Source organism: Macaca fascicularis, chromosome 12 (assembly GCF_037993035.2).
Source record: "Macaca fascicularis isolate 582-1 chromosome 12, T2T-MFA8v1.1".
In the NCBI taxonomy this organism is placed as follows: domain Eukaryota; kingdom Metazoa; phylum Chordata; class Mammalia; order Primates; family Cercopithecidae; genus Macaca; species Macaca fascicularis.
Window position 1 is genome coordinate 13,921,078 of NC_088386.1, and position 9,977 is coordinate 13,931,054.

The window sequence follows — 9,977 nt, forward strand, 5'->3', positions numbered from 1 at the left end:
GCGCTGCCTGGGTTTGTTTTCTTGATACGTTTTCTCCCGAATTTAATTATGTAGTTAAAATATAGGAATGGTGTAACTGTTCTTTTTATGCATTTTCAAATTGTACCTCAGAAAAATTTAATGGTGTCAGCTTTCTTAGCCCTGGCTTTAGAGAAATAAAAAAGAAATGAACAGCCTTGCTAAAGCAAATTTTTATCACTAAAAACAGTGTTTAATTGGTGTATAATGATGTATTTTGATTGTTTTGATTTGCTTTTTTTTTTTTTTTTTTTTTTTTGAGATAGAGTTTCACTCTTGTTGCCCAAACTGAAGTGCAATGGCGCGATCTTGGCTCACTGCAACCTCTGCCCCCCGAGTTCAAGCGATTCTCCTGCCTCAGCCTCCCAAGTAGCTGGGATTACAGGCGCACACAAACACGTCCAGCTGATTTTTGTATTTTTAGTAGAGACGGGGTTTCACCACATTGGCCAGGTTGGTCTCAAACTCCTGACCTCAAGTGATCGATCTGCCTTGGCCTCCTGAAGTGCTAGGATTACAGGCATGAGCCACTCTGTCTGGTTTGATTTGCATTTTTAATTGCTAAAAATGCTACATATTTCCATATGGTGTTTATTATCTATGTATTCTTGCGTAAAAGCTGTTTATTCACTTTAAACTACTTTATAAAGGAATATGGGTGTTGATTTAATGACTATTTATCAACTTTAATGCATTTAGATAACATATTTTAATAAGTTTTTTGTCACATAATTTCTCTTTATTACTCTTCGTGTTTATTACATTTTGTTGAATAAGTTTTTACATAATAAAACACATTAATTCTTGTCTCCATTAATGTCTTCAACTTAGTAATCATAAATCACTTTCCTATCCTCCATTTGTGTTATTAAAGTTTATGACTAGATTAAAAGTGTAATTATTTGATCCACCTGAGGTGGTTGTTGAATGTAGCAGGAGATGGTGGCTTGGCCCTCTCACCTGCATGTTGTGTATAATCGTTTTTGTTTTGTTTTGTTTTTGTTTTTGAGACAGAGTCTTGCTCTGTCGCCTAGGCTGGAGTGCAGTGGTGGGATCTCGGCTCACTGCAAGCTCCGCCTCCCAGGTTCAAGCCATTCTCCTGCCTCAGCCTCCCACGTAGCTGGGACTACAGGAACCCGCCACCATAGCCTGCTAATTTTTTGTATTTTTGGTAGACACAGGGTTTCACCGTGTTAGCCAGGATGGTTTCAATCTCTTGACCTCGTGATCTGCCCGTCTCAGCCTCCCAAAGTGCTGGGATTATAGGCGTGAGCCACCGTGCCTGGCCATGTTGTGTATAATCTTATCCAGGGAAGGGACTGGTTACTGAGGGCTAGACATCTTGGTCATACAAAGACAAGTGTGATGCTATCCTGATCCCAGAGGTTCTTTCATCTATCACAGAATAAAATCTATTTACTGAATATTCACAATGCAGCAAAGTGTGCTAACCATTGATTAGCGTACCAACAAGGGTTTCTGGCCTTGCTGGGGATAGAAATCACCTCCAATGAGGAGGATCAGAGAAGGCCTCTGAGGGAGGCAACTTTTGATCTGAACCTTAAATATGAGGAAGATTTTCACCAGCAAGTATGGGGAGAAGGGGAAGGAGGCATACTTGGCGGGAGGAGGGTGAGCCAATGCCTGGAGGCAAAAGAACAACAAGAAAACAAAACCCCAAAAATAATCAGGGAGTACCCAGTGCTGACTAGATGGCTGTTCATTCACTTCAGGCTTGTCAATTTTTGATTTTAAAGAAAGTATACATAGAACATTTCTATCATTTTCACTCAGCTGATTCTTTGCCTTTAGTAATTCCATGTATCTCCCATGGTTACCTTTTTTGCTGTTATTAAAAAACATTCATTCTTCGATATTATTTCCCTTGTGTGTTCTTCCAGATGATTTTTAATATTGTTTTATCAGGGCTTTTTGATTTCTATTTGCTCATTGAGTCTCAGACCAAGTGTTACCCCTTTTGAAAAGGTGGTCTTGATCTGCCCCCGTCCCAGTCCTAGCTGGTGCCCCTGCTGTGACTGACCCCAGAAGCCGGTGCTGACACAGGGAAGCACTTCTGCCTCTCTACTAGATGGCAGGCTCCCCAAGGATGTGGCTGGGCACCAAGCGTCTCTCAGCTTTTCCTGCCATGCACCCCACTTCCACCTCACCCAAGACCTGGCTCAGGCTTAATAAACTCAAATGAATGAATGAATGAGGAAAGATATGAAGAGAACCAAGAACCAGCTTACTCAGGATGGAGAACAGTTGAGGGTGTTTAAGGATATCAGGGAAGACATCTGGTTTTAGAAGCTGAGAAGAAGCTATCTAAGCATAAAGTCAAGTGGAATTAAAGAAACAGCACAAGAGAAGGAAGGGCATATACAGAGTTTTGGTTCTTTTTAAAGGTTTGTAGTCAGGGAAGGCATTAGGGCAGGGTCAAGACAAACTCCTGTAGCATAGCCCAAACATCACCTCCTCAGAATGGCCTAATTCATGGGTTCTCAAACTTCAGCCAACATCAGAGTCACCTGGGAAGCTTGTTAAAGCAGATTGCTGGGGCCACCCCAGAGTCATATCTGGGCTGTAATGTGATGAGTCCCCCATCAGATTACTTAAGGGTATGTGTCTGCTGCCGGAACTCTAGAGGTGATGAGCCAAGGCCATGGTGCCACACCGAGGGGCAGGTGTCCCTGGTAACTCAAACATCCCAGGGAGTATCTGAGACCCTACTAAGGAAAACAGTCCCATCACACACACACGCACACACGCGCGCGCACACACACACACACACACACACACAGTAGGCAAACAGCCAGAAAAATTAGCTTAAAACCGCTTAGAGATGGGAGAGGGCAGGCCGGGCGCGGTGGCTCAAGCCTGTAATCCCAGCACTTTGGGAGGCTGAGACGGGCGGATCACGAGGTCAGGAGATCGAGACCATCCTGGCTAACCGGGTGAAACCCCGTCTCTACTAAAAAATACAAAAAATTAGCCGGGCGAGGTGGTGGGCGCCTATAGTCCCAGCTACTCGGGAGGCTGAGGCAGGAGAATGGTGTAAACCCGGGAGGCGGAGCTTGCAGTGAGCTGAGATCCGGCCACTGCACTCCAGCCTGGGCGACAGAGCGAGACTCCGTCTCAAAAAAAAAAAAAAATAAAATAAAATAAAGTAAATAAAAAATAAAGAGATGGGAGAGGGCACGTATCTCTGGAGCTGCCCTGCTGCTGCCCAGGAATGCCTTGCATGCAAGTCTTAATAAAGTCATCTACTCACCAAGCTGTACTTGTTTGAGCCACTTTTTGGTTTCTATGTTTCCTCTCAGTTTGGGGGATGGTTTTTCGGTATGATTCTGGGTTTTTCTCATTATATGGGCTAGGGGCCAACAATTTGCATTTCTAATGAGTACCCAGGGGATGCTGGTTCTACTGATCCAGGGACCATGCTTTGGGAACCATGGGTGTAAAGTAGGGTTCTCAGTCATTCTCTATCTACTTTCCATTTCCCTATATAACCTATTAACTCTCAATGCCAAACACTGTTCTAAGCATTCTCTGTAAATCAAAACACTCAGTTTTTACACAATCTTATGAGACACTTTTATTACCTCCATGCCACACATGAAAGAAGAATCAAGAGTAATTAAGTCATACCCCCCACATCATGTAGCTAGTTAAACTCTAAAGTCCGTTGACCATAAGAGGAACTTTAAATGCTCTGAAGAAGCCAGATGGGGTCTGACTATCTGTTGTGGACCTTGGACAAGCCACTTACCTCTGCCTCAGTGTCTTCTAAAATGGAGATTATAACAGCACAAATCTCGTAGGGTTGTTGGGAGGATTAAGTGACTCAATTCACAAGGGCTGTTATTATAATTATGATCTGAAATATACATGATATCTTAAAGGTCTTCCTTCCCAACTAGAACATCAATTCCATGAGAAGTTGTCTTGGTTGCTAGAAACTGGAAGAAAACTTGGCACACAGTAGACTCTCAATAAATATCCCTTGGGTTGTGTTTTGCCAGGTAAACTTTTCTTTTTAGATCAACGTTATTCATACTTTTGAGATTCAGCTTTTATTGTATTTATGTATGAACATCTAAATGTTTTTACTACCTCCTCCTGCGTCAGGGATTGTCATCGTAAGCACTGTTGAGATTTTGGGCTGAATAATTCTTTGTTTTGGGTGTGGTGGGCACTATCCAGTATGTTGTAGGATGTTTAGCAGCATCTTTGTTTTCTACTTCCTGTATGCCAGTAGCCACCCCCGACCCCACCAGTTATCTCCTAGGAGCAGATTCAACCCTGTTGAGAATGACTGATGTAGATAATTCAGATGTCTCTAGCTGGCATGTCCTCTCTTAAATGTCCCGTTCAACCAGGAAGTCTTAGTCCTACCTCCTGTGGTTTCCCAGAGAAAGGTCTGCAGCACCAGCCGGGCCCTGCCTTAGTGGCCTATGTGAGAATCAATGTTTTTTACAAGGAATCAGAGAAAACCACCAGACACTGGCTATGGCTGTTCCAAATGACAATTTTGGAAGAGGGTTAAACATCTCCTCAACACAAAGGCCCTGGAGGATTTCTCTCCACCCTGAAGACTGAGCCTCAACTCCTCAGACCTCACATTTGAGCCCATTTCCAGACCTCACATTGAGCCATTCTGGCACGCAGAATGTCTACTCCCATCAGAAACAAAGGATCCTTCTAAGGCCTTGCCTTAGTTCTTCCCCTTTCCTAGACAACGCAAAACCTCCCAAAGAGGGACCTTTCCTGAAGTCAGAGTTATTAAATCTGCCAGGATACCTGGTGCGAAGTTTAAAAAAGAAAGCACATGATGAAGACACACCACCGCATCCTTCCTACTCCCATCATAGCTTCATTCTGCTCCTAACCACACAGATGGGTAAGTTCCTGAACAAGAATGGCTGTGTACACACACCAACACACATGCACACCTACACACACCTCTGGGGAACAAGCAAAAATTTTTTAGGGATAGTCTAAGTCCGCATTTAGATAAATTTTTTCCCCTAAAGGGAAAGTGATGAGCAGAGAAGCATGCCACATATAGAAACATGCTCTTTTATGGGGCCAAGCAGCCCATTTTCCTTCCTTGATGCTCCTAAACCTCTTTGTTCCAGAAGGGATTGCTGCTTTACTTTAGCATTACCAAAAGGCTTAGACAAAGAAATTGCTTGACATCACAGGTGAAATTCAGACCTCTGCCTCCAGAGAAACTGAAAAAATGCCTGCCAACTTTAGCCATCTTTCTTCCTCACCCACTGCTTGTCTCCATCGAGATTTTAGAAAATCATGTGGAGAAAAATAAAGTTATAGACACAAAAAATCCTGTACATGGTTGTTTATAGCACATTTATTCATAATTGCATACTTGCCAGAACTTGGAAGCAACCAAGAATAAAACCAAAATCATTTGATCTAGTCTTAATCAGGTGCTCCATTATATCTGCAGTTGGAAATAAATGGATGCACATCCTCTATACATAAATACAGGCCATAATGTCATCTGCCTTCATAAAACTGTTTTAACCTTTGATTATATTTTACACTGAAATTTAATAGTTAAAGGCACACTCCTCTCCTATGTTATAAACTACTATTGTTGGTACTCAAGCAAAAGAGTTTTGCTCTATGTGCGGAAACGGATCTGGGTTTGATGTTGGTTCCAGTCTCCTCACTGCCGCGGATTTGCTTTAGAATAAAAGTGGGTGGAAATCATTTCTCCAGATAAGCAATGGGCTTATCTCCAACCCACTATCAAAGGATTGTTAAGGATCAGATGGAGATAGGAAAGAGAAAAGAGGTTCAAGGAAACATCGAGGCATAATTGGCATTTGTTTTCCTATTGTGTGTGGGTGTTGAAGCTAATTTGTTTGCAGCAACGTGGGGAGAGATAGTGCCTTAGAGTAATTGTTCCTCCTACTACTCTTGGAGTTTTAATTAGCAGATGGGCTCCTTCCCTCACCACCTTGCCAGCTGCTTTCTTTTCACATGACCAAAGGTAGTTTTTAAAAAATTTCCATGCATTCAAATCTCAGCTCTTAAAAATGCCCTTTTTCTTATGAAAAGATCTCTAATGAAGACTCTGGGTCAAGAATGAAAAGTTTCCCAGAGTCAGCAGTGATAATAAAGACCACCCAATAACTGCAAGAATCCTGCACAAACAGGTCACATCCCAGGGGAGGGGACTCCCCTGGGTCTGAAATTCTTACTGGCTCATCTTTCCACCTGTTGGGCTCTCCTCCCTCCCCCATCAGGAGGGGTGAGGGGATAGAAGCAGGATAAGGTGGGGAGGGAGAGGAGCACGTGAAGAGTATGTGTCTCAGCTGATCTTTCCTGCATTTTAAGCTGCTTATAGGAAGGCGAAATTGGGAAGGAGGCCTATAATGAGGTGGAGAATTACCCACGTTCCTCCTGCAGGCTAATTTACTCCCCTACTCAGAGCTGCGTGAGGTTCAGGGTAGCCAGTACCAGGGAATTTAGTCCCCAGATTCTGTAACTGAACCATCAGGCCTGGAATAACCAGTAGTTGCAATTTCTAACTAACTTCGGAGAAGCAAAATAAAAAAGTGCTTAAAAACCAAAATGATTAAAAGAACCCCAAGGCTTGTAATTTGGAAATGTCAATTAAGAAACACATCACTGAGAAAAGTATAGATTAGGAAAATAAATCAAGATAAGATGATACTTATAAGTTTAATGTGTAGATTAACAGGATGACTATAGAGGGCCATAAAGAAATATCTTACTCATGTATTGCTTGTCGGTGAATGATAGCTATGAAGTTTTAGAGAAAAGCACGAAATATTTCAAAAAATGCATGAGTTTAAGTATAGATTCTAAGAAAAACCCCTCACTCACTATCTTACTTCACGTTCTGTGATGAAAATTCCAATTCTGCCCAAGACCCTGGGGCAGAAGGTATTCTGATTTCTGGAAGCCCTTGCCTTTCTTCTCCTCTAGAAATTTTCTGAAATGAATTCAAATTCTCCAGCTGCAGAGAAAGGTTCTGGTGGTTCCTGTTTCCCTGGTGTGCTGACTGGCAGCTGTAAATGAACTTTGGAATTCGGAAGGAGGGAGTAATACTTTCAAGTTGCCCAGGCTCCCTCAGTGCTCCCTCGCTTTCTCCGCCCAGCCTCTCTTCTCCTGTATTGATCTTTCTCTTTGCTGGAATTTGATTTCCTATGGGTGGTAGGAGAGAGTCGTTACCACGCCTCCTCCTCAGAGTTTCTTTGATGTTTATAATTTCTGATTCCAGCACATTCCACGTACATGCTTTTTATCTTGCAAAATCTGAACTTTTTTTCTGGACTTTATAGAAATCCAGTCTCTGGATCTCCTTCCTCTGAGCAAACTTACCTTTCACTTTTTTTTTTTTTTTCTTTTGAGACAGAGTTTTCACTCTTGTTGCCCAGGCTGGGGTGCAATGGCGCCATCCCAGGTCACTGCAACCTCCACCTCCTGGGTTCAAGTGGTTCTCCTGCCTCAGCCTCCTGAGTAGCTGGGATTGCAGTCGTGCACCACCATGCCCGTCTGATTTTTATATTTTTAGTAGAGATGGGATTTCGCCATGTTGGCTAGGGTGGTCTCGAACTCCTGACCTCAGATGATCCACCCGCCTTGGCCTCTCAAAGTGCTGGGATTACAGGCATGAGCCAGCGCGCCCGGCCAGCTTTCATCTTTAAAAATGCAGTTTGTGCAATGGATTATTTTCCTACTGTGAAATTTTCTTTTGGTTTCTAAGGGTTATAGAGAACACAGAAGACTTTCAAGGTCCTCGTTCTTTTCGCTCCCACTGTTCTTTCAGCATCTCCACAGACTTACCCAGCCATGATGTGACCCAAGGCTTGGTTTGCTGTCACTGAGTGAAGAAAGAAGGGGAGCTCTGGAGCCCAGCAGGTGCAAATGCCTGCCTGGTCACCACCAGGTTGCTGGTGCAGTCACTGTGGGCAGGAGGCTTCATTGCTCTGCACATTATTCCCATGGCCTTCTTGCAGCTCACTTCTGTCCTATAGGGAGTGACTGCCTTGGCACACTCTGTTTCAAATAAGACCTGACAAGCAAGTGTGATGGATGTTTTCCTTTCTTTCCTCTTTTTCATCCATTCTCCTCCTTTTCTTTTGTTCTCTTTCTTTCAAGGCCATCACAGTTGACACCAAGATCCCCCTTTCAGGACTGAAGGACTGTGTTGTCCCTCCCTCCCTGTATTAGTCCATTTTCATGCTGCTGATAAAGACATACCCGAGACTGGGAAGAAAAAGAGGTTTAATTGTAGTTACAGTTCCACATGGCTGGGGAGGCCTCAGAATCATGGCAGGAGGGGAAAAGCACTTCTTACATGGCGATGGCAAGAGAAAATGAGGAAGAAGCAGAAGTGCAAACCCCTGATAAACCCATAGGATCTCATGAGACTTATTCACTATCTTGAAAATAGCACAGGAAAGACTGGCCCCCATGATTCAATTACCTCCCCCTGGGTCCCTTTGTGGGAGATACAATTCAAGTTGAGATTTGGGTGGGGACACAGGCAAACTGTATCACTCCCCTTCTTGGCTGCTGGGAAATCTTCCACAAACAGCCTTCACCTCACCACACAGCCTCTTTTGGAATCACTTCACACAAGGCTACTGCCTGTTCCAGGAGCAGCCCTCAGACATAATCAACACAGCATATAAAGGCCCAGGTCCCAGCCCCAACTTAAGGCTCAGAAGGGTCTGATCAGCTTCAGAACTTCCCAGTGGGGTTAGCTGCAACTTTTGTTGAAACTGTCATGCCTCAGCTTCCCCCTTGGCCCACATCTTCCTTCATTCCCTGCATACCAATCCCCATCTCAGTGTCTGTGTCCTAGGGAACCTGACCTACAAGAATCATGATGAGGTAGGATAAAGAAGACACAATTCAATGGACAAAAGAAATGTACACTCAACAGGTCCATTGTGATAAAAGATCGTGACAAATGAAAGGTCATAATTTAGCATTCCATTCAAACAACATATTTACGAGGAAAAAAATCAATGAGGAAAAAAATCAATAGGAGACAGTAGTCAGGGGAGGCTTCCTGGAGGAGGTAGAGTGAGAACCGTTGTTCATGGGTAGTAGGACTTGAAAAGGAGCAAGAACAATGCTGAGGACTTTAGATAAGGGAATTGCTTAAGTAATTTGAGAATGAACATCCCTAGTTTGTGACACAGTGAGTTTTATGTGGGCAAAGCAGACACGTGGTTTGGATAAGCTAGATGGTGGTTAGTTAGATTTGGAAGAACTTTGACAGCCAGGTTGAAATGACTGAGCTCCCCAAGCAGTGAGGAACAATGAGACATAGTGGTGCGGAAGAGGGACTTGAATGTTATCTAGGTGGAGGTGACGCTGAATAATTGTTTAGGCTGGGTGGCAGAGATTTCATGATCATAGTTGATACCAGTAGTTGAAACAATCACTCTTAATTTTACTTATTTTTTAAAAAAATTACTACATTTTCATTTGGTTGTAGAGTATAACATCTTGGTGGCAAATTAATTGTGGTGTTGCTATTAGAATGGCAAAACAGCAATTAATTTTGCACCAACCTAATAGAACAGCGACTCAAGTCTCACAAGGTGTGTGACTGTTGTAGCAACTGTCGACAGCTCCATTGCAGTGACGCCTTCCCCTCCCGGCTGTTGGCACATTATAATGGGAGTTGGAGAGAGGCTGCTCGGTGGCACCAGAATTTTCCTTTTGCATTTGTATGTGTAGGAATATTATTTTACCAGCAGTCTATATGATGAGTTAGTGCTGGGACTACATTGAAGGGAGGAAACCTTTTGGGTGACAATTTCCACAGATCCAAGGGGGGAGTGAAAGGAACAAGGACCCAGGCAAGGGCAACGGGGAAGGACAAGAACAACCATTTCGAGGGAATTGGTCAGATTAATTGGAATTGCCAAAGAGAGCTCAATTCT